Source organism: Octopus sinensis, linkage group LG3 (genome assembly GCF_006345805.1).
Source record: "Octopus sinensis linkage group LG3, ASM634580v1, whole genome shotgun sequence".
In the NCBI taxonomy this organism is placed as follows: domain Eukaryota; kingdom Metazoa; phylum Mollusca; class Cephalopoda; order Octopoda; family Octopodidae; genus Octopus; species Octopus sinensis.
This window is the reverse complement of record NC_042999.1, coordinates 67655384-67679738: the sequence shown is the minus strand read 5'-3', so window position 1 is coordinate 67679738 and position 24355 is coordinate 67655384. Positions and strand designations below refer to the sequence as shown.

The 24355-nt window shown below is 34.8% G+C and overlaps 1 protein-coding gene across 1 annotated transcript in view; it reads left to right on the top strand.

The window, feature by feature from the left end:
- The window catches only part of LOC115209368 (phospholipid phosphatase-related protein type 1-like), a 221064-nt gene extending 218383 nt beyond the window's left edge, over positions 1-2681 (top strand). Inside the window, exon 10 of the transcript XR_004998227.1 lies at positions 2664-2681. The gene's annotated coding sequence lies outside the window, so the exon portion shown is untranslated. The remainder of the gene's footprint in view (positions 1-2663) is intronic.
- Positions 2682-24355: the final 21674 nt, after the last annotated feature.

Sequence of the window (24355 nt, the reverse complement as noted above, 5' to 3'; positions counted from 1 at the left end):
ACAATGTATATATACACACACAATGCATATATATATATATATATATTACTAAGATAGCTAAAAGTATACACAATGCATTGTGTATTATTGTAAATGCTAAAATATACACCCAATGTATATTTATTGCTGGAAGACTATTACTATACACACTATGCTGCATGTATTATCAGGTATGTTGAGTTATATACACGCAGTGTACATGTATTGCTTGGAAGACTAAAAATATACACACTGTGTCTCGTATTATTGCTAATGCTAAAATATATACTCAATGTATTGATATTGGGGCTAAAATATACACACAAGCATGTGTATTAGCATCAAGATTGAAATCTATACACAATGCTATTTGTATCAAAGATAAAGATATACACATGATGTATATATATATATATATATATATAATATATATATATATACATACACTGTAATTATGTGAAGTCGAAACTACATACTGTGTAGATTATACATATAATGTCATATATTTTGTATTGTTAATTTATACACACGATGTATGTGTATATATATTTTGGTGGAAAGGCTATAATATTCATGTGGTGTTCAATGTACCGTATGACAGCTATTATATACTCTCTGTCTATTACTGGGAAGGTTAAAATGTACATTCAGTGTCAGATATATTTGTGCAAAAGCTTAAAAATATACATCCAACATTTTGGATATATCAGCAGAAAGATGATAATAGAAGTGCTGTATACATACATGTGTAACTGGGAAGGCTGAAATATATACACACAGTACAGTTTTGTGTGTATTGATGTGAAGGATTAAACATACACACTCATGCCATCACATATATTGATATGAGTGGCTATGTATATATATATATATATACACTCTATCATTTTTTATTGGTAGAAAGCTGAACTACATACACACTACATGTACTAGTGGTAAGACAAAGTTATATGCACAAGACTGTCATATTTATTGGTGTAAAGAATAAAATATGTGTCACAATACTCTGATGTGAAGACATTATATATACATATATATTATGTATGTATAGGTTGTTGCTTGCAACATTGAGACTAATGGTAAAAACACTATACAAATATGTCATACACACAGACAAAATGTTATTAAATATTGATAACAATACTAAAGCACTTACTTAGTATTACCATATACACTTTGTTGAACTGATAGCCCTTCATATAAGGAATTGTACCCCTCAGTGGTCTGCCCCTTTATTACCATTTCTGCTTGTTTATAATTGTTGTTAAATGCTGCTGACCCTTCCTTCTTGGAGGGCTAAAGAACAACTATCAGGATTTGACTCTTTATTGCCAATCCTTAATATGTGGTTACTTATGCCAACTTTTGACCTTTAACAGTGTGTGCCCTTGACCACTTAGAGGTCATTACTATTCATTTGTCCTTATGTCTTGTAAATTTTTGCTGGTCAATGTCATTTGATTCTGTATAGGAAATCACCATCTTTATTTCTTGGCACTATGTACCCCTTGTTGGTTTTTAAATCCTGGTATTATGGTAGCTTTGAATTCTTTAGTACCTATGACAGTCTCCCCTTTTTTTGGCACTATGGTTTACTATGTAATAAGCCTTACTCATCTCTATTTCATTGGCACCATTGAAGAATTTTACTTAATTCAACTTTGGTAAATTTTTGTGAGTCCCAACTTGGTATCATATGATAACCAGTACTGAAGCACCAAGCTGGCAGAATTGTTAGCATATCGGAGAAAACACTTGCAGCATTTTTTACAGCTCTTTACATTCCGAATTCAAATTCTGCCAAGGTTGACTTGGCCTTTCATCCTTGATAAAATAATGAGTACCAGTTGTATACTGGTGTCAGTGTAATTGACTAAACTCTCCCCTTTAAAATTCCTGGCTTTGTGCCTAAATTTCATTTCATTATCTGATAATCAGTACAACTTATAGATCTTTATTATCATGTTAATCTTTACCAATTCTAACACATTGCTACACTTTATTAAAACCGTCTGATTGATCAGATATAGGAATTCAAGTGGTAAATATCGTAATGTGAAAATGGTAAGTTCCCACTAAGCTGAGCATATCTATGTCTTATCTTTTATAGCCATTGTTCTTCATTCACTCATGCTTGGCAGAAAAGCATGAACATCACATAATCCCATTTCCCATCTCTTATAATGTAATTTTGTTGGCCAATTTAAGAGACTATCGCTAGTTGTTGGCTTTGCAATAACTGAGGAATTCATTCCTTAGTTTAAACATAATACAACAGTTACATTATAAAAGACCAAAGACTATGGAATATTGTGTAGTTATTGTCACATCCTTATTTTAAACTTTCACCATCATATGATAAATACTGACAGGATGGTTATACACTGCGCCACCAATTCATCTGAAAATATTCAAAATATTTATATCGGTTGTTCTTATAACTCTAAGATGCTATTTTTGGCATATTGTATATGACAGCTACATATTGTATGATATCTATATGATATCTCTATATTGTATATATATTCTGAATTGAGACCATGTGTTCTTGATTATACTGAAGCTGATGAAACCCAATAAGGTAGAAATGTTGATACTTCAATTATTGGGACCACATTCTCTCACTCTCTCTCTCTCTCTTGAGGTCCTTAACCCCTATATTCTTTTACAAGGAGACTATATATATATATATATATATATATATATATATATGTATGTATATATAATATATATATAAATATTATATATATATATATTATATATGTATATGTATACACACAATTGTTCATTTGATTGTTTTTACATCCATTTTTTCCCATGTTAGCATGGGTTATATGGATATATATTATTGAGGCATTGTTTTTACAGCTGGATGCCCTTCCTGTCACTAACCCTTACTGCTTTTCAAGCATGGGATCTATATATATACATATATATTCATTTTTTTTCGTCACCTGAAGGATCGCACACAGTGAGAATCTCTAAGCAGCAATGGAGTGAACCATCAGCTTTGAATGAATACATATATATATATATATATATATTCTTATACATAATTAGCTACTTTGCTTGTCTCAGCTAAAGAAAAAGAATAGAGACTAGTTATTACCTTCCCACCTTCACATCTGAACAGTTTGTTATTATAAGAAAGGACATCTATTTGTAAAATAACTTGCTCCAACAATTCATATGCAAATATTAAAATCTGATAATGAATAATAACGATAATGATAATAATAAAAATATTAAAAAATAAAAACTTGAAAAAAAAAAGCCACAAAAAATGCAAAACAAATCATCTCCTCTCCTCTATGTTAATATGGAAATGTTGATGTAAAAATGATAGAAAAATTAATACTATAAAAATTTTTAAAAATAATAATAATAATAACAATATTAATAATGATTCCGAAACATTCATTGTAAACTATCAGTTATATTTTTTTTTAATGGCATTAAAGTTTGCCAAAATGTGTTTTGTTTTCTTTTTTAATTTTTTCTTTGCTTTGGTTTTATGTTATTGTTGTATATATGAAATGTTTATTATAGGTGCAGGCGTGGATGTGTGGTAAGAAGGTTTTTCTTCACAACCAGATGGTTCTAGGTTTAGCTCTATCGTGTGGCACCTTGAACAAGTGTTTTCTATTCTAGCCTTAACCCTTTCATTACCAACTCGACTGAAACCAGCTCTGGCTCTGAGTACTAATGTCTTGTTTTCATAAGTTTTGTATTAAAATTTTCCACCAAACCTTATTCACAATTTATGTTCCCAACACTAGCTTAATGATAACCAAGTTATTTCACTAAATTCGTTGTTATATTTAAAGTAATTGAAAGATACATAGAGCATCTCAACAGAAATACAGTAACGAAAGGGTTAAGCTGACCAAAGCTTTGTGCATGCATTTGGTAGATAGAGGCTGTAAGAAGCCCATCACATGTATGTGTGCATGTGTGTGTGTCTTTGTATCTGTGTTTTTCCTCCACCACAACTGGTGTTGGTGTTTTGTTTGTTTGTTTGTTTGTTTGTTGAGTGAAGCGGTCTTAGTCCCAGAGCTCGCAAGATCGCGCCTCAGGATTGTCTTTAGAAGTTCGAAACGTGGTCCTTTGCTATTCGTAAGACCCGCAGAAGAAAAGCAGGTCAACCCCTGTCACCGAGAGCATCGACAGATAGATGAATGCACATCCAGGCTCAGCGGTTGTGTAGGAAGTTGGGGACAAGAAACAGGAAGAAAGAGTGAGAGAAAGTTGGAGTGAAAGAGTACAACAGGGGTCGCCACTACCCCCTGCCAGAGCCTCGTAGAACTTTAGGTGTTTTCGCTCAATAAACACACACAACGCTCGGTCTGGAAATCGAAACTGCGATCCTCTGACCGCGAGTCCGCTGCCCTAACCACTGGGCCATTGCACCTCCACTGGTGTTGGTGTGTTCATGCCCCAACAATTTAGTGGTTTGGCTAAAAAGACCAATAGACTAAATACCAGGCTTTAAAGAAAAAAAAATAAGTGCTGTGATTGATTCATTTGACTAAAAAACTTTCAAAGCAGCACCCCAGAGTGGCCCTGGAATGGCTAATGATGAAACTAGTAAAAGATAGAAAAAGATATCAATTGACAATCAATTGAGCATATTATAATACTGCATGTGTGTGACTCTGTATTTTTTACATTTTCAGGGACATAGAGTAACCAGATGCAAGGTTAAACATATTTCTAAAGGCAAAGAATGGATGGCAAAAATATTCATGGTTTTTTTTTCTATGCCAGAAGTAGCTTCCATCCATCCATCCATTTTTGCTGCCTGTTATGCCTATAAAGATTTTGTAGGAGTAGAGTCCTCGAACACTTCCTCCATAGGATCCCATCAGAAGCAATTCTCACTAAACTTTCCTGTTGAATTCGAAAATGTTTACTGAGACTATGAATTCAGTTCTATATTTAGATTTATAAGCCCTAAAATTCACTCCATAATTGTCCATGGGCATGTTGTGTAGTGGTTAAGAGTGTGGGCTACTAACCCCAAGGTTCCGAGTTCAATTCCAAAAATATCTTAGGAAAGAGAACCCAGGTTCAAAATTTCCCCAGGACAGCTGAAGAAGGCTGGAGGGTATATCAGCCAAAACGTTGTGTTAACGACAAACAAGATGAGGACAAATATTCGTCAAATGTAAATAATGTGACTATGAATATTATCTAACCATCTTGCTCTTGGTCTACCCCTAGGTCTCTTGCCAGTTGGCTCAACTTGAAAAATCTATCTTGCAATCCTTTTCTGCAGCAGTATAACCACAGGTCTGTAGAACTGGATGTGTGACATCTTGATGGAAAAGTCAGCTGAAAAATTCCAGTGAAATTTCCATAGAGAGTGGAAAATCTAACACGTCAAGTGGTTCTTCAGGTTGAAGCTGAAAAGAGGGGAAACAAAAGAAAGACATGCTCTAACTCCTAGACCACAGGTATGCTGTCTCTTCTCTCTGTCTTTTCTTCTACTATGCCACAATAATGACCTCTGTTCCTCAGAATGGCTAGTCACATATCTCCTCCAGCCAGATGCATAGCCAGGTTCTAAAGTTAGTGGGAACAAGCATAAAAAAAGGCCATAGTGACACATACTAAACAATTTTTAACTTATTTCTCTTATATTACACAAAATACTTCATTAGTTATAATTTACAAAATTGTATCCTACATCTTTTAATTTCACGTCTCAGTAACAATGTCATTATGTATGAAACTTACAACAACTGATATAAGTCTGATGTGAAAAAGATAAAAACTGCATGGGTTTGTCCAGTGTCGAGAGGTTAGAGGTTATAATGTTGGGGTTTGTTTCTGTTCTTCAGATGCTAGCAATCACCAACACATCACAGGAGATTGAGCAGACAGTTCAAAATCACAGGAGGTTGGTCAAATATAACGATGACTCCAGAAAGTTCTTCCAATGCCATGCGATTAACAAAAACAAAATAGATTCAACTTTTATCACACAAGTGAACTAAAGAGTTTTAAAAAAAAAAATTGTTGAAAAGGCTCCAATTTTGAAAGATATGCTTGAAGGGAGTGGTCACTCCTCTTGCTTCCCTCTTAGCTACACCACTGACTCCAGCCCACTTGTCTTACTATCTTTCATCACCCTTGTTGCATCCACCCCATAGAAGATGTAAAAGTACATTATCTTTTATTTCTCTTTCTGCCATTTTTAATCTGAAAAAGGACAATGTTCAAAATGTTGAATACACAACCCTCTGCAAATTTCTTTATACTCTTTGTGTGAGTTTTTCCGCATTTATTGCCAAGACATTTGTTCCTATCCCTCTTTCATGCTTTAATTTTTATCACCTGCCATAAAACCACCTCCCTCAATACTACTCTACCCCTCATTTGAGTGGTCTTATATATATATATATATATATACTAGCAGTAAAACCCGTCATTGATCGGTTAATTACTTTTACTGTTTATTGGGAGACACATTGAAAGTATTATTATATGTATAATTTACTCCTCCTGTATGTGTATATTTTTAGAAGAGAAAACCATGTGATAATTTAAGTAGAAAAAAGATCAATATAAACTTGTGTTAAATTATGGTATGACAATAATGAGTTGTATGTGGTATTATATTTATCTATACAGTAATGGCAAAGATATAATATTTTTATAAGAGAAAAGCATTTAATAATTGAAGCAGAAAAAAGATAATTTTTATACATGAAATTCTGTTTGTTTATTACATGATAATAATAAATGAGATGTATGTGTTATTTTATTTTTGTTCATCTCTGTGATCTGAGTAAAAATTCTGCTGAGGTCGACTTCATCTTTCATCATTTCAGGGTCAATAAGATAAGCACCAGTTGAACACTAGGGTTCATGTAGTTGACTTAACCCTCTCACCTAAGATTGCTGGCCTTGTGCCAAAATTTGAAATCAACATTATGACTAGCGTAGTTAAATGAATTTGAATTGTATTTTCATAGTTGATCAAATGTTTGGAATCTTACAAGAATTAGCTGATAAAATGTTTAAACATCTTATATGGTAACCTCACTAATGCTGGTGCCACATAAAAAGCACCCAGTGCAATCTGTAATGTGGTTGGCATTAGGAAGGACATCCAGCCATTTAAACCATACCAAAATTTGACATTGGCACTTGTCACTGCCCTGCAGTACAGCAGATCCTGTCAAACCATCCAACCCAAGCCAACAAGAAAAACATGCTATATGATGATGATGATGACGATGAGTTACATGTTTGGGATAGACATTTTTTAAAAATATTTTTTTCTTAACTTTCACTGTGCACATGTGGTCAATAATAATATCTCAGTAAGCTAGGTTTACAACCAAAATAGCTTCTATGTGACTTTTCAGTCTGTTATGAATAGCAGCTATAAAGATCGCAATGGGTAACATAATTCCAGGAATTATATATTTGAAAAAAATAAATAAGTGTTTCTGATTTGGTTTGGGATATTATCCTGCCACATGAAACCTTGAGCAAATGTCATTTATCATAGCCTTGGGTCAACCATAGCCTCGTGTGTGAAATGAAATTTGGTCAACAAAAACTGTATGAAAGTTCATTGAAAGAGCTGTGCCTGTTTTTGAATTCTACACCTAATCTGTCTCCCAATTAATACCATTCTTTGAGCCTTGGATGCCATTAATAGATAACACTCTGTTGCCAGTAATGTACTAGGTGCTCTAAGAATAACACCCTCTCTTTCTCCCACCAGACTCACTGACCATGAAAAGAGCCATGGATGTTGCTTTTCCTTCTATTAAACTATTGAAAATATTCACAATGTGGCATGGACCAAACTGAGGTAAATTATATTCAGGTTAACATATTTCAGTTTACTTCAGAGAGATTTGATCAACTCACTCTTGTTAGACAAAATATTCAAACATTTGATCAACTGATCAAACTTTTGGTCCACTAATTTGTGTATGACAGCTGGCTCAAACATTTAGTCGATTGATTGATGTATAATAAACAGTTCAAAATATTTGATCAATGGATTTGAAAGTTCAAACATCTGCTCAACTGATTTATGTAATACAGGCAGTTCAAACATTTGATCAACCAATCCAAGAATACAAACATTTCATCAAATCATTCCTGTATGGCAGACTGTTCAAATATTTGCTTAATTAGTTCAAGTATGACAAGCAGTTCCTTAAACATTTGATCAACTAACCGAAGTAAGACAAACAATTCGAAAATTTGATTAACAAATTCAAAAGTTCAGACATTCAATTGAATAATTCATGTATGATAAACAGTTGAAGCATTTGCATAAACCAATTCATGTAAGGCCAAAATGTTGAAACATTTGATCAAATATTCCTGTGAAACAAACAATTTAAGCATTTGATCAACTAATTCCTGTGAGATAAACATTGTGAACACCTGATTAATTAATTCATTTAAGACAATTTAAACTTTTGATCAACTGATTAAGATGTTTAAACATTTTATCAGCTAATTCTTGTAAGATTCCAAACATTTGATCAACTATGAAAATACAATTCAAATTCATTTAACTACGCTAGTCATAATGTTGATTTCAAATTTTGGCACAAGGCCAGCAATCTTAGTGTTCAACTGGTGCTTATCTTATTGACCCTGAAATGATGAAAGATGAAGTCGACCTCAGCAGAATTTTTACTCAGATCACAGAGATGAACAAAATGTCACTAAGCATTTTACCTAGTGTGCTAATGATTTTGCCTTACACAAGAGTTGCTATATTAGAACTATTATATTGTATACATATATTCTTTTCTACTCTAAGACAAGGCCCATAATTTTGAATGTGGGCAGGGCCAGTTGATTATATCAACCTCAGTATGCAACTGGTACTTAACTTATTGACCCTGAAAGGATGAAAGGCAAAGTTGACCTCGGTGGAATTTGAACTCAGAACGTAAAGACAGACAAAATACTGCTAAGCATTTCACCCGGCGTGCTAACGTTTCTTCTTTCTTTATTGTCCACAAGAGGCTACACACAGAGGGGACAAATAAGGACAGACAAACAGATTAAGTCAATTATATTGACCCCAAAAGGATGAATGGCAAAGTCGACCTCAGTGGAATTCAAAGTCAGAACGTAGTGGCCGATGAAATACCTATTTCTTTACTACCCACAAGGGGTTAAACACAGAGGGGACAAACAAGGACAGACAAATGGATTAAGTCGATTACATCAACCCCAGTGCGTAACGGGTACTTAATTTATCGACCCCAAAAGGATGAAAGGCAAAGTCGACCTCGGCAGAATTTGAACTCAGAACATAACGGCAGACGAAATACCGCTAAGCATTTCACCTGGCGTGTTAACGATTCTGCCAGCTTGCTACCCTATTGTATACACATATTATCTCATGGTTATTTTATTAAAATTCCAATCATGTATCATAATAAAGATGATGAGTTGGCAGATATGTTTGAGCATCCAGTAGAATGTCTTGTGGCATTCAGCCTAGCTTTGTGTTCCAAGTTCAAAACCCACTGAGGTCAGCTTTACTTTTTATCCTTTTGAGATCGATAAATTAAGTAATAGTTCAGTGCTGTGTTTGATTCTTTTCTCTCTGGAAAAATTGGCTGTGGTCGCACCTGGAGACCAATGGACTGTGTCAAGTTGAAATGTATAAGACATGGCGTGTGTCATGACACTTCTTCAATAATTCCTTCAGAAAGTGTCTGCAAAAAGGGAGAAAGAACGTCTCTTAACACTGACAATACAAATATGTTATTGAAATACTGACAAAGAAAATAAGGGACTACAAGTGGCAAGAGACTTCACTGGAGAAGACCATAACCCTAAGCTTATTCAAACAATGCTGATGATAACAATAACACAGTAGCTGAATCCCTGATAATATAATATTAAAATATTTATAATTAATGATAATACATACATATCATTTAACATGTCTGTCCTTGATGGACAAGGGAGATAATCATTTCTTCATAATATTTGGTGGGATTAGAAATTCAAATGTTAAATTAAGGAATAATAAGGAAAAAGCTGCACAGAATTTGCATTCTAAATTTTCTGTTTTTTTAGGCTCGTTTTCAGTAATCAAAATTATAAAAGTGCTGCTATGCATCTGTCACCATCATTTTTATCTCTCTTTCCGACTACTGCCTAACTCTTTTATATTGTGGATAGCCACTTATCTTCATTACAACATAACACCTGTTCCTGTCCATCTACTGTTATCAAACCTTTCAATACCTGGCATAAAGCAAACTTTCTCTCTGTGCCCACTCAATCAAAGAGGCTCTTTTGTCTTGCAAGTTACTTGGTGAACTCACAATTGCCTGAACAACAAACAAAAAAAGCATCCAGACCACTTTGTAAAGTGGTCGGTATCAGTTAGAGCTTCTAGCCATAGAAACCATACCAAAGTAGGCACTGGAACACAATACTGTTCTCTGACTTGTTGAATCCTGTTCAACTGGCCAGTCTATGTCAGCATGGAGGATGGAAGATAAATGACAATGCAGTGACTACCACTGCTGCTGTAGATGATGATGCTGATGATGTTGATGATGAAAGGAATCTGCTCAGCTTTGGACAGCTTAGATCTTCTAGTTTGTATTACAACAGCAACAATTTCATTTACTTTTAAGAGGCAGAATTACTGTTGTAAATAATTTTATCAAATATTTAATTAACATAGAAAAAATAATATAGAAGTTTGTTGTTTGAAACCTTCACCATTCTTTTGTTTGATCTTACTGTTGAGGTTCCATCTGCTGTACTCTGAAAGCTATATTCATTTGGTTGCTGGCACCTTGGACAAGCTTCTTCTACAGTAACCTTGAGCCAAACAAAGTCTTGTGAGTGGATTTAGTAGTTGAAAACTGGAAGAAGACCATCATTATATATAATATCACATTGCTCCAGGTTGAGTCCCACTGTGTGGCACCTTGGGTAAGTGTCTTCTACTATAGCCTCAGGCCAACCAAAGCCTTGCAAGTGGATTTGGTCGACAAAAACTGAAAGTAAACCATTGTATATATATATATATATATATATATATATATACAATATAGTATATAGTATATATACTATATACTATATAGTATATATACTAGCAATAAAACCCGTCATTGATCGGTTAATTACTTTTACTGTTTATTGGGAGACACATTGAAAGTATTATTATATGTATAATTTACTCCTCCTGTATGTGTATATTTTTAGAAGAGAAAACCATGTGATAATTTAAGTAGAAAAAAGATCAATATAAACTTGTGTTAATTTATGGTATGACAATAATGAGTTGTATGTGGTATTATATTTATCTATACAGTAATGGCAAAGATATAATATTTTTATAAGAGAAAAGCATTTAATAATTGAAGCAGAAAAAAGATCATTTTTATACATGAAATTCTGTTTGTTTATTACATGATAATAATAAATGAGATGTATGTGTTATTTTATTTATCAATACAGTAATGAAAATTATATAATACAGTCCATTGAAATAGGTAATTTAGTCATTCTTGAATATAATGATAGTAATGGTAAATGAAGTTACTGAAGTATTCATGTTGCATTAAGAGTGAATATTTCTTTATGAACAATGTTTTTTTTTTGTTTTATTTCGTAGTACATAAGCCTTTACTACGAACAGTGAGAATGTTTGGGTCAATGAAGTTTGCAAACAATTAATCTTGTACCATCACATAATTTTTGTTGAGGCAAATTATGCACTAATATAATAGGAGTCCTTTTTGCAGCTGATGACAATGAGGAGCTGTACCTGGTGGTTGTAGTGGGTTAAAGAATTCGATGGGATTGTTGACACTATCCTGATCATCAACAACACTGTCAATTGAGTTGTAAATGAAGACTTCTGGAAGTTTATTCAATAGCATGTTATTAATGGTATGTAGAGGAACATACCATTAATAACATACCATACTGGCGAGCAGGCAGAAACGTTAGCGCGCCAGGCGAAATGCTTTGTGGTATATCGTCTGCCGTTACGTTCTGAGTTCAAATTCTGCTGAGGTCGACTTTGCCTTTCATCCTTTTGGGGTCAATTAAATAAGTACCAGTTACGCACTGGGGTCAATATAATCGACTTAATCCATTTCTCTGTCCTTGTTTGTCCCCTCTGTATGTAGCCCCTTGTGGGGAGTAAAGAAATAGGTATTTCGTCTGCCGTTCTGAGTTCAAATTCTGCCGAGGTCAACTTTGCCTTTCATCCTTTTGAGGTCAATTAAATAAGTACCAGTTATGCACTGGGGTTGATATAATCGACTTAATCCATTTCTCTGTCCTTGTTTGTCTCCTCTGTGTGTAGCCCTTTGTGGGGAGTAAAGAAATAGGTATGTAGAGGAACATTTTTTGGAGCCAGGATAGCTCTGTCACCAATGTAATCTGTTTTGTTGTAACTATGAAGAAGATTAGGAAAGGTTTCATACATCAAATCAACGATGAAATCAGTTGAATTATATATTGCCCAGAGTCTAAGAAACTGTTCTAACAATTTCCATCTACCAAACACATTCGCAAGGCTTTGGTCAACATGAGACTTTGGTTGAAGACACTTGCCCAAGCTTGGGCCATATATGCAAATGTATGGTCAGCCTTAATTAATAGGGGCCCTACCTCTATACTGGTTAATGTGTGGGCCTGAGAACACAATATGGTTAATGAGATACATATACTCTGGGAGATCCTTAGTGCAGGTGAAACACGACTGACTACCTGAGAATAGCAGAGGCTGCTGTTGAAGCAGTAGAAATATCACATCGAAGAGACAGCTTGTCTGGAGGTCAGAGATATATATCATTACTAATGACTCAGCACAGTGATTCTGGTGCCAAGATGCTAAAATGACTCTCTGAAAATATCTAAAATTTACCAAAATACAATCTACAACCTCACCCAAATCGCTGTCATTACAGAACAAAAATATTAGATAACAGTTAAAAGAAAAATAAATATATATAAATTTAACGTTACACACAATAATTCTCATTATATTTATTATCAGATTTTTTTGCTCATTCTATCTGGTTCCAACAAAGAAATCATTACCATATTTTAAAAGATTAATTCAACAGAAAATATATTTTGGAAATTGTAATTTTTTTTCACTTATTTATTTTAATATCTTTTTAACTTTATTACTACTATTATTTTTTTTTTCATTTTTGCAAATAACAGCTAAATTCTTTATGGTATTGAAGGAAGAAAATATTTACATAAGGAACTATTACATCTATTTACTTTAACAGTTTTACTAACGCTGTATGTATGTATGTATGTATGTATGTATGTATGTATGTATGTATATATATGTGTGTGTATATATATATATGTGTGTGTGTATATATATGTACACATATATATATATGTATATATAAGTATATATGTATATGTATATATATATATATATATATGTGTGTGTGTGTGTATATGCATATATGTATATGTGTGTATGTATGTATAGTGGTTTGGATTTTTATTCATTTATATTCATTTTATTCATTTGATCTTTGTGTTGTATAATGATAAATATTCTCAGACAAAACCAGGATTCTTGTATCAGAATTGATGATGGCAGAAGCACAAAGAAAAAGAAAGAAAAAAGAAAAAAAGAAAGAACAAATAAAAAAGAAGGTGAATACTGTTGTTTAAAAATATTTCATATCTAAAAAATTTGATAGAAATTTTTTGTGTTTAATGCTTTGTTGATGCCAAATGCCATTAATATTTTCATAGAGCAAGTGTCAAAGACTAAAAGGTAAGCTTCCAGTCAGGCAAATATGTGAAAAACATGGTTTCTTTCTTTAATAACCTTAGAAAAAGGCATGAACCTCACAACTCATTCTCCAGTTCATTGAACTATTCAGGTTTAGAAGTCATATATAGAGGCAGGCATGGCTGTGTGGTAAAAAGTTTGCTTCCAAATCACATGGTTCTGAGTTCAGTTCCACTACATTACACCTTTGATGTGGTATTATTTTTATCTATACAGTAATGGCAAAGATATAATATTTTTATAAGAGAAAAGCATTTAATAATTGAAGCAGAAAAAAGATCATTTTTATACATGAAATTCTGTTTGTTTATTACATGATAATAATAAATGAGATGTATGTGTTATTTTATTTATCAATACAGTAATGAAAATTATATAATACAGTCCATTGAAGTAGATAATTTAGTCATTCTTGAATATAATGATAGTAATGTCTTCAGCTATAGCCTTGGGTTGATCAAAGCCTTGTGAGTGAATTTGGTAGACATAAACTGAAAGAAGCTCATCGTGTGTGTGTGTGCGTGCTTAAGTTTAGGGTTTGTCCTCCACCACTGCTTGATGACCGGTGCTTGTGTGTTCACGTTCTTGTAAGCTTACTGGTCAGCAAAAGAAGACTGATGGAATTGGTACCAGGTTTGAAAATAGCAAAAGTACTGGGGCTGACTCATTCCATTAAATTATTCTTCAAGATGGTGCCACAACATGGCCACAGTCAAATGACTGAAATAAGTAAAACATAAAAGATAAATGAATCATGTTATAAGATTAACAGTACTTGAAAAGACCTATGAGCATAGACATTCCAGTTATGTCCATCTGGTCTTATATTCAAGCAGTTTATTTTACACTAGAATATATTTCTCTTTATGTATAAGGATAGAGATACCCTTCGGTCTCTTTATGTATAAGGTCAAAAATCCCCCTTTTAGTCATAAATGACCATGAAATTGAACCTAGAAAGTTCCCTTCCGAGGCACAAGTCTGGGCAAGGTTGTTCATGGAAGACCAGCAGTCGCCCATGCATACCAGCTTCTCCTCTCCACATCACCAAGGGAAAGGCAAAGGCTGATACAGCTTGGCACCATTTCTACAGACAAGTGAACTGGAGTAACAAGAAATAAAGTGTCTTTCTCAAGAAAGCAACACACAGCTCGGTCCAGGAATTGAACTCACTACCTCATGATTGTGAGCCCAGCACCCTAACTACTGAACCATGTGCCTTTATGTATATGAAGGGATGGAAAGTGTTTATGTCAACCATTTTCAATTGATAAATTGTAGTATCTCTTTCTCTCTCTCCACTTTTCCTCTCCCTCTCTCTCTTTCTTTGTCTCTCACTCTCTCTCTCTCTTTCTTTGTCTCTCACTCTCTCTTTTTCTTTCTTTGTCTCTCACTCTCTCTCTTTCTTTGTCTCTCACTCTCTCTTTTTCTTTGTCTCTCTCTCTCTCTCTCTTTCTTTGTCTCTCACTCATTATGTGTGAGAATATTTTTTTTCTGTGTTTGAGGAGAGGGAAAAGTTTTATGTTAATTGCATTCAATTCATAAAGTGTAATGTCTCTCTCTTGGAGGTGCTTGGCATAGTGGTTAGGCTGTTGCAATCAGGATTGTAAGATTGTGGTTTCAGTTCTTTGACCAGGCAATGCATTAAGTTCTTGAGCAAAACACTTCATTTCATGTTATTCCAGTTCACTCAGCAGGTAAAAATGAGTAATCTTGTAATGGACTAGCATCCCATCCAGGTAGCAAACAAAAAAAAGGAATACTCCGTCAGTTACGATGACAAGGGGGTCCCAATTGATCTGATCAATGGAACAGCTTTCTCATGAAATTAATGTGCAAGTGGCCAAACACTCCATGAACATGTGTACCCTTAATGTAGTTCTCAGGGAGATTTAGCATGACACAGAGTGCGACAGGGCTGGCCCTTTGAAATACGGGTACTTCTCATTTTTGCCAGCTGAGTGAACTAGAGCAACGTGAAATAAAGTGTCTTGCTCAAGGACACAACACATCACCAGGAATTGAACTCACGACCTTACGATCATGAGCCGAATGCCCCAAACCACTAAGCCATATGCCTTCACTAGGTAGCAATATATATATATATGCCAGAGACCAGGAAACCAGCCCTATGCTTTTTATAGAGTGATGTAGACTAACTAAATGTCTCTCTTTCTCTCCTTCTGTTACACACACACTTGGCATTCATTTCAGGATGTGAGTGCACATGTGTGTCTGTGTCTGTGCGTGTTAGGCGCCAGTGTCAAAACTATTGTTACCAAAACAGGTTGAATGTCCAGTCAGCCATGCCAAATCATCAGCATCCAAACAATTACCCCCAGTATATCTCATTCCACTCCAGATGTACATGTGAAGGCTCTCGAAAAATCCTCCTGCTCAGTGGTTTTTCTCAACCAGGGTTCACATGGCCCTTGGGGATCATCCAGATAAAACTCAGTGCAGTAAAGAGTATACTTCTATAACACACAAAAGACTTTAAAATAGTTTTTTATACAATTCCTACTAATATTTAATTATAAAAACATAATAGGGCTTTTTAAGACATTGAATGGCTAAGAGGGGCCAGAATAGCATGTATGTATGTATGTATGTATGTATGTATGTATGTATGTATGTATGTATGTATGTATGTATGTGTGTGTGTGTCTGCTGCTTTTACTATGATTGCTATGCTATTCTGGCTATGAGGGGCCAGAATAGCATAGCAATCAAAGGGGACCCATTGGTAAAAAATTGGCTGAGAATCACTGTTCTAGTCTATAATACCTGTTAACTAAGATGTGAGCAGCACCAAAACTGTCTTTACTCACAGACACCAAGAACTCTTTCTCTGCCACTGGCTTAAGAATATTTCATGAGAAAGCCAGATTCCAGTTTTGGATGGAGAAGTTTTGAGAAAAAGCCATTATGAATTGCATTAACTAACATTTAATCTGATATTAATTATAAATAATTAAATGTAATTAGACCAGGAATTATGTAACTCAAAGTAGTTTGGTCATAGGTTTATATTGTAATTACCAAATTAATTATTAAAAACACAAATTTTAAAACATACATGCTCACATATATTTAGACTTGAATGTAAGTACTGATACAGTCAAACACAGATATTTACACACAGACGAACATGCATACACAAGCACACACATGCACATGCATATACAAACACACACACATACAAACAAACACACACACACACACAAACACATAATCACACACACTAACATATAAACACAAATACGCAACATATATACAAGCACAGACACACATACGTGCACACACACAAGCACATATACACACAAACACATAAACATACATAAACACATACACAAGCACATTAACATGCATGCACGCACACAGACATACACATGCAGACACACACATACAGACACATGCACATACACCCACAAGCATACTCACACAAACACATAAGGACACACACAAGCATGACACCAACAACAGTTATACACTTATATACAGGTGCAGGAGTGACTGTGTGGTAAGCAGCTTGCTTATGAACCACATGGTTCTGGGTTCAGTCCCACTGCATGGCACCTTGGGCAAGTGTCTTCTACTATAGCCTCAGGCTGACTGAAGCCTTACCAGTGGATTTGGTAAACGGAAACTGAAAGAAGCTCGTCGTATGTATGTATATATATATATATATATATGTATGTATGTGTGTATATGTTTGTGTGTCTGTGTTTGTCCCCCCCACCACCATCACTTGACAACTGATGGTGGTGTGTTTACGTCCCCATAACTTAGCAGTTTGGCAAAAGAGACTGATAGAATAAGTACTAGGCTTACAAAGAATAAGTCCTGGGGTCAATTTGCTCGACTAAAGGCGGTGCTCCTGCATGGCCACAATCAAATGATTGAAACAAGTAAAAGAGTAAAAAAGAGTTAAAAAGAGGCAGACACACAATACATACATACATACATACATACATACATATATACATTCACATATACAGAGACATATGCACACACATACAAACATACACACATATACACACAGATACACACATACACATTCACTGCTACAACTATGATTTGATATTCATTAATTGTAATCTACTTCTTCGGTGTTAATTATTGCAGAAATAAATTAATGATGTTATAAGCAAAGCTAGAAACCAAATTGAAATTGGAGTTCATGAATTTTAATTAAGTTTATGATTTTTTTCTTTGTCATTATAGTTTTCGTCAGTTAAAGGTGTAGTAGTTATGTTTGTTATTGAAATTGTGGTTTCTATAAGAAGCAGCAGAAGCAGTAGCAGTAGTAGTAGTAGTAGTAGCAGCAGTATCAGTAGTAGTAGTAGCAGCAGCAGCTAGTGATGGTATGTCAACTTAATGTGACTGTCCCATGAAAGGGAAGAATGCTACTGCTATTTGGCCCTAGGAAACACCGCTTCCTGTTGGCCATGACACATTTTCTGTGTCCTTATGTTTTCAAAGGTGAATAGGCATCGACAGCTAGTAAGCCATGCTACTCCAGACTGATGATGAGCAATGACTCAGAAACTAGTCTCTGGAAACTGGCTTTGCTTGTTGGAGGTGCTTATCTCCCCCTTTGAAAACATAAGCACACAGAAAATGTGTCAAATCCAACAGGAGGTGTTTCCTAGGGCTAATTAGCAGTAGCATTCTTCCCTTTCATGGGACTGTCACATTAAGTTGACAACCGCCAGTCCTCAGTCAAATCATCCAACCCATGCTAGCATGGAAAGCGGACGTTAAACCATGATGATATATATAATATAATATAATATAATATAATATAATACATATATACACACACAGCGTTCTTTCAGTTTCCATTTATCAAATCCACTGGTAAGGCTTTGGTCAACCCAAGACCATAATAGAAAACACTTGCCCAAGGTACCACACAGTGGGGCTGAACCCAGAACTATGTGGTTGGGAAGCAAGCTTCTTATCGCACAGCCACACCTGCACCTATATATATATATATATATATATATATATTATATATATATATATATATATATAATATTCTTTTATGCCTTAGTATTTTTTGGTTAAACTTTGGATCAATAGGTCTACTGTATTCTTTCTGTTTGAACTTTTGACATATAAGCATATTATTTTCAGATTCAGTTCTCTGATTTCTAATCTATATTTAATTCAATTCATTGCCATTATTCATTCTTTCTTTTTCTTCCCATAAATAGCACTCATTAATAGAATTTTTTCCTCGTGGCACTGGTTTTAACATTTAGGGACATCATTTGTTATGTAAGTATATTTAATCTCAAAGTATATTTCAAATATTTGTTTATTGTACAAAGTCTATTAAAATTGGATTTTTATGAAGTAAATGCTTTTAACCAGTTATTATAACAAAATAAACTTAAAATAATCTAGCTGAGATTAAACTAAATAACACAAAAAATGTACACACATACACATACATGTGCACATAGATAAATACATATATACACTAATGTATATGTGTAATAATATAATGGGAGTGATATATGCACATAGGTAAGGTGTATTGGTGTTACTTTGCACCAGATAGCTGAACATGATTAAAGATCTGCAGAGACTTACGGTCATCTTGGAGAATGCAGAAGAGTTGGTGCAGGTCTGCCAGTTATGTAAGGCACTGGTTGACCTCATTGGCTCTACACATGATGACACTTCTGTGACCACTAACTTGGGATGACCACAGCCCCATCAAGCAGGAGCAAGAGTGAGTTAATGAGTGGGTAATTAGTGTCACTCCAGTTGGATTTATGGTTAAGACTGGATTTGCATTTATTAAACAAACGGCATTAGGAAGGGCATCCTGGCGTTAGGAAGGGCATCCTGGCGTTAGGAAGGGCATCTTGGCATTCGGAAGGGCATCCAGCTGCAGAAACTCTGCCAAATCAAGATTGGAGCCTGGTGCAGCCATCTGGTTCGCCAGCCCTCAGTCAAAATCGTCCAACCCATGCTAGCATGGAAAGCAGACGTTAAACGATGATGATGATGATGATGATGATAAACAAACTGATTAACTTATCTGTCTTAGTATTGCACCATAAGAATGAGTAGATACACATTGAGTCTGTTGAATTTTTAGTATAGTATTTGTTGATAAAATGTGGATATGAATTTCTTTTCAACAGTTATTTCAATTATGGAGATGTACTTGCATAGCAAGTGACCTAATCTGAGATTGTATGCTGGAACGAAAACAATTGCAGCGTGAAAGGTGTTTTTAAGCCATTTAAGAAACACACAAAAACCGTTAGATTCACTTCAACATTTAAATTAATTTGCCAAAATATTTTCGTCGCTTTGAGACTGCGACCTGTTCACTGACAAATCTTTAGAGATGGCAAAACTTTTAGAGATGCAGCACGAAGTTTTGTCAGTGAACAGGTCGCGGTCTCAAAGCGACAAAAATATTTTGACAAATTAAATTTAAATGTTGAAGTGAATCTAACAGTTTTTGTGTGTCTCTTAAATGGCTTATAAACGCCTTCCATGCTGCAATAGTTATTTCAATGTTTGCTGAAAATTTAATCTCTACTCTGAACTGTCCTTCCTTCATAATTTCCAAGATGATCCACACCTTGCTGCTTGGAACCTTTAGCATTCAGATTACTCTGTCGAACATAATGCTTATGTTCTGAATTAATCATGTATTATCACATAGCTACAAGATTTCAATGATAAAATTCCTTATTTTTAGAGTAGCATTGTAGGGCCAGATTTAGCTGATTTGAACATAAAACAGGTCGAGTATTTGGACCAGATATGGTCAGTTTAAATTTTAGAGTTAAAGGGTATACTATACTTCTTATTTCACAGATGATCTTATGAGTTTGTAGAACACATCTTGCAAATATTTTTACAGCTGTACTCACCAGGAGGGCAGAACTAGATATCTAATCAAATTAATCTGTTTTTCCATGACTTCACTATTGAGATAAGCAATATCTTAAATCTATTATCTATTTTACAATATAGCATAGCATCCATGAACTGGTCTATTTTACTATATGGCATAGCATTTAATGGGAGCTATTTCATTATATGACAGAGCATCTATATATAGTCTTAGATATTTCATTATTTTCTTTTTAACAACTCTATTCTAAAATTTAAAGGACATTGTTTGCATCACTTTTTTTAAACAATATTTTCAAACCTATTCTTGGTTCCATTGTACACCTTAAAACTATAATTTTATCTGAAACCAGAAAAACTATATTCAGAAGATAAAGTACTAAATATTCTTCCATTATTGATCAGGCTGGTGTCATGTACACATTGACTATTATTCTTACAAGGTCTACAACTGGGATGCTCAGTTTAATAGTTTCCAATATAGTAGAAACGTCTATCCCAATTAGAAGTGTAGATTCACCATAGATATTCTGTAATGCATGTGGTGTTGGGATGTTCCATTAATATTTATGTTCTCTGTCTATATGTAACATGGTATCCACTAATGGTAATCTATTATTTGAGTGCCTGGAACTGTAGTCAATAATGATTTTTTTTCCCTATCAAGCATGGAATTTGCTTCATCGTATCATACACATAGCATGTCATGTTCTTCATACTCCTGCCCATCAGCGTGGGGTATTATTTTAACCCTTTCATTACCGTATTTATTTTGAGATGCTCTGTGTTTCCTTCAATTATTTTAAATATAATAAAGAATTTAGTAAAGTAACTTAGTTACCATTAAGCTAGTGTTAATAACATAAATTGTGACTAAGGTTTGGTGGAAGATTTTAATTTAAAACTTAAGAAAACAAGACCTTTGTACTACAGAGCCAAAGGCGGTTTTGGCTGGGTTGGTAATGAAAGGGTTAAAGACAAGTTTTTTTTTTTAAATAGTTAAAAAGCAGAGCCATTACAGTTGAAATCGCTGGAGATGTGGCCAGTGTGTTTATGGTGCGGTAAGATAAACAAATAAAATAATCCATCCACACATTCAATTTCTCCGTCCGCTATTCCTAAGAGGATCATGAGAGAAAAGTCCTCAGGCACCTCCTCCATAGAGTCCTATTAGAAGCAACTACCATTACACTTTACAGCTGGATTTCCAAGCATGACCGAAAGAGACTATGGATATTATCCAGCCATCCCATTTTTTCTCTACCCCTAGGTCTCCTGCCGTTTGGCCCAAATAATTTGTCTGGTGACCCTTTCCTATGACACTCTAATATAGATACAGTATTGAACTCTTGGTATCTTGATGCTATTAAAATGGTTCTTTGTACTGATGAGCAGGAAGTTTTGTTTGCATTGAAGTATGGTTAAAGAGAGAATTAATAATTATTAATCATTAATCCTCAGTCCTCCATCAGAAATTTATTAGTGTTTATTAGTTATTCATATAGGCACAGCTATGTGGTTAAGAAGCTTGCATTGTAACCATGTGGTTTCATGTTCAGTCCTACAGTAGGGCATCTTGGCCCTGAGTGTCTTCCACAATAGCCTCAGGTCAACAAAAGCCTTGTAATTGAATTAGGTAAATGGAAACTGTGTGGAAGCCCATCTTATATATGAATATATTTATGTGTGCATCTTTGTGTCTATTTGTCACTCCTCTACACTTCTTGATAACTGGTGTTGGTTTGTTTATGTCCCTGTAATTTAATGGTTCAGCAAAATAACCCAATACAATAAGAACCATACTTAGAAGCAAAAAAAAAAACATGGGATCGACTTGTTTGACCTTCAAGGCAGTGATCCAGTATGGCCACATTCCAATGACTGAAACAAGTAGAAGATAAAAAAAACAGAAAGCGTTTCAAAGAGATGAAAGGAATAAAGCAAAAGTTTGGAACCAGAAGACACTTACCCATTGGCAACATCATTAAGTGTTGCAAACTATAAACCAGAACCAAAATAGCTTAGAGCAATGGAGATATCTGCTTTGTTGTTTTAGTAATAAAATAGATATTTTCACCAAGATCGCCAACCTTTGTAGGAAATATTACCTAAAATGCCTAATACAGAAAAACCAACAGTTTTATTAAAATACTAAAGTGAGATGCATTCTTCTTTACTAACAATATTTTTCTCATTTTGTTATTGCATGGTTTTTGGTTCAGCTTAACTACAAAGTACCTCAAGGAAGTGTTTTCTACTATTGCCTTGTGAGTGAATTTGGTATATAGAAATTGTTTGGAAACACAGTCTCTGCGGTGAGCTGGCAGAAATGTTAGCACTCCAGGCAAAACGCGGTAGTTCATCTGCCATTACATTCTGAGTTCAATTTCTGCCAAGGTCGACTTTGCCTTTCATCCTTTCGGGGTCGATAAATTAAGTACCAGTTACACACTGGGGTCGATGTAATCAACTTAATCCCTTTGTCTGTCCTTGTTTGTCCCTTCTATGTTTAGCCCCTTGAGGGCAATAAAGAAATAAGAAACTGTGTGGAAACCTGTAATGTGATTAAAATACATATAAGGCGAGTTGGTAGAATCGTTACTATAACGGAAAATGCTTAGCAGTATTTCTCCTGGCTTTACATTCTGACTTCAAATGCTGCCACAGTTGACTTTACCTTTCATCTTTTCAGGGTCCATATCTTAAGTACCAGTTGAATACTGGGATTGATATAATCAACTAGCCCAATCCCATGAAAGTGCTGGCCTTGTGCAAACGACAATACATTATACAGGGTGTGATGGGTAAAATGTCGCCATTTTATATTTTTAATTTCACACATGCGCATTGTTCATTTTTGATTTTGTCAACTACACAGTATAGTAGGGACAGTTGGGCACCATCTGTGAGAAAAACAGCACCATGATACAATTCATTCTGCCAGAAATTTGAAAACATGCTATACTGCTTGGCATTCATGCTGGAAGCTCCAATATAAACAGATGGTGAATATACAGAACAACCGTTGGTTTGCCATGTCCCTAAAACTTGTACCGAGAATAGTAAAAATCAAACATCCAGTGAACATCATGGTGTTTGGAGTGAGTACTAGTCATGCTGATGTTATGCCTCCATTCATCTTCCCACACAGACTCACACTCAACACAGAGGCCTACATCAAGTGCCTGGAGGAGTTAGTGCTGCTCTGGGTCAAGAGGATGGCCAATGGAAGACTCTATGCCTGCTAACAGGACTCTGCACCATGCCACACAAGCAGGAGAACCCAGTCGTGGCTGTCAGACAATTTCTGCAACTGCATCACTCCTAACATCTGGCCATCTAATTCCCCACACTGCAACCTGCTTCATTATTATGTGTGGGACACAATTGAGTTAGAGACCAATAAAACTCCTTGTAACACCAAAGATGAACTGAAGGCAACATTTATGACAGCATTCACCAACAAAGAGACCGTCCAGAAGAGTTGCAGGAGATTCCAAAGTCGTCTGGAGGCCGTGGTTGAAGCCAATGGCGACTTTGTTGAGTAAATTTACTCTTTGGTATTTCAAGTTATTTTTATATAATTTTGGTACTTTACTATGGACCTATTAATGCTGTACACGAAACTATACAATATATATAATTCTTTATTGCCCACAAGGGGCTAAATATAGAGGGGAC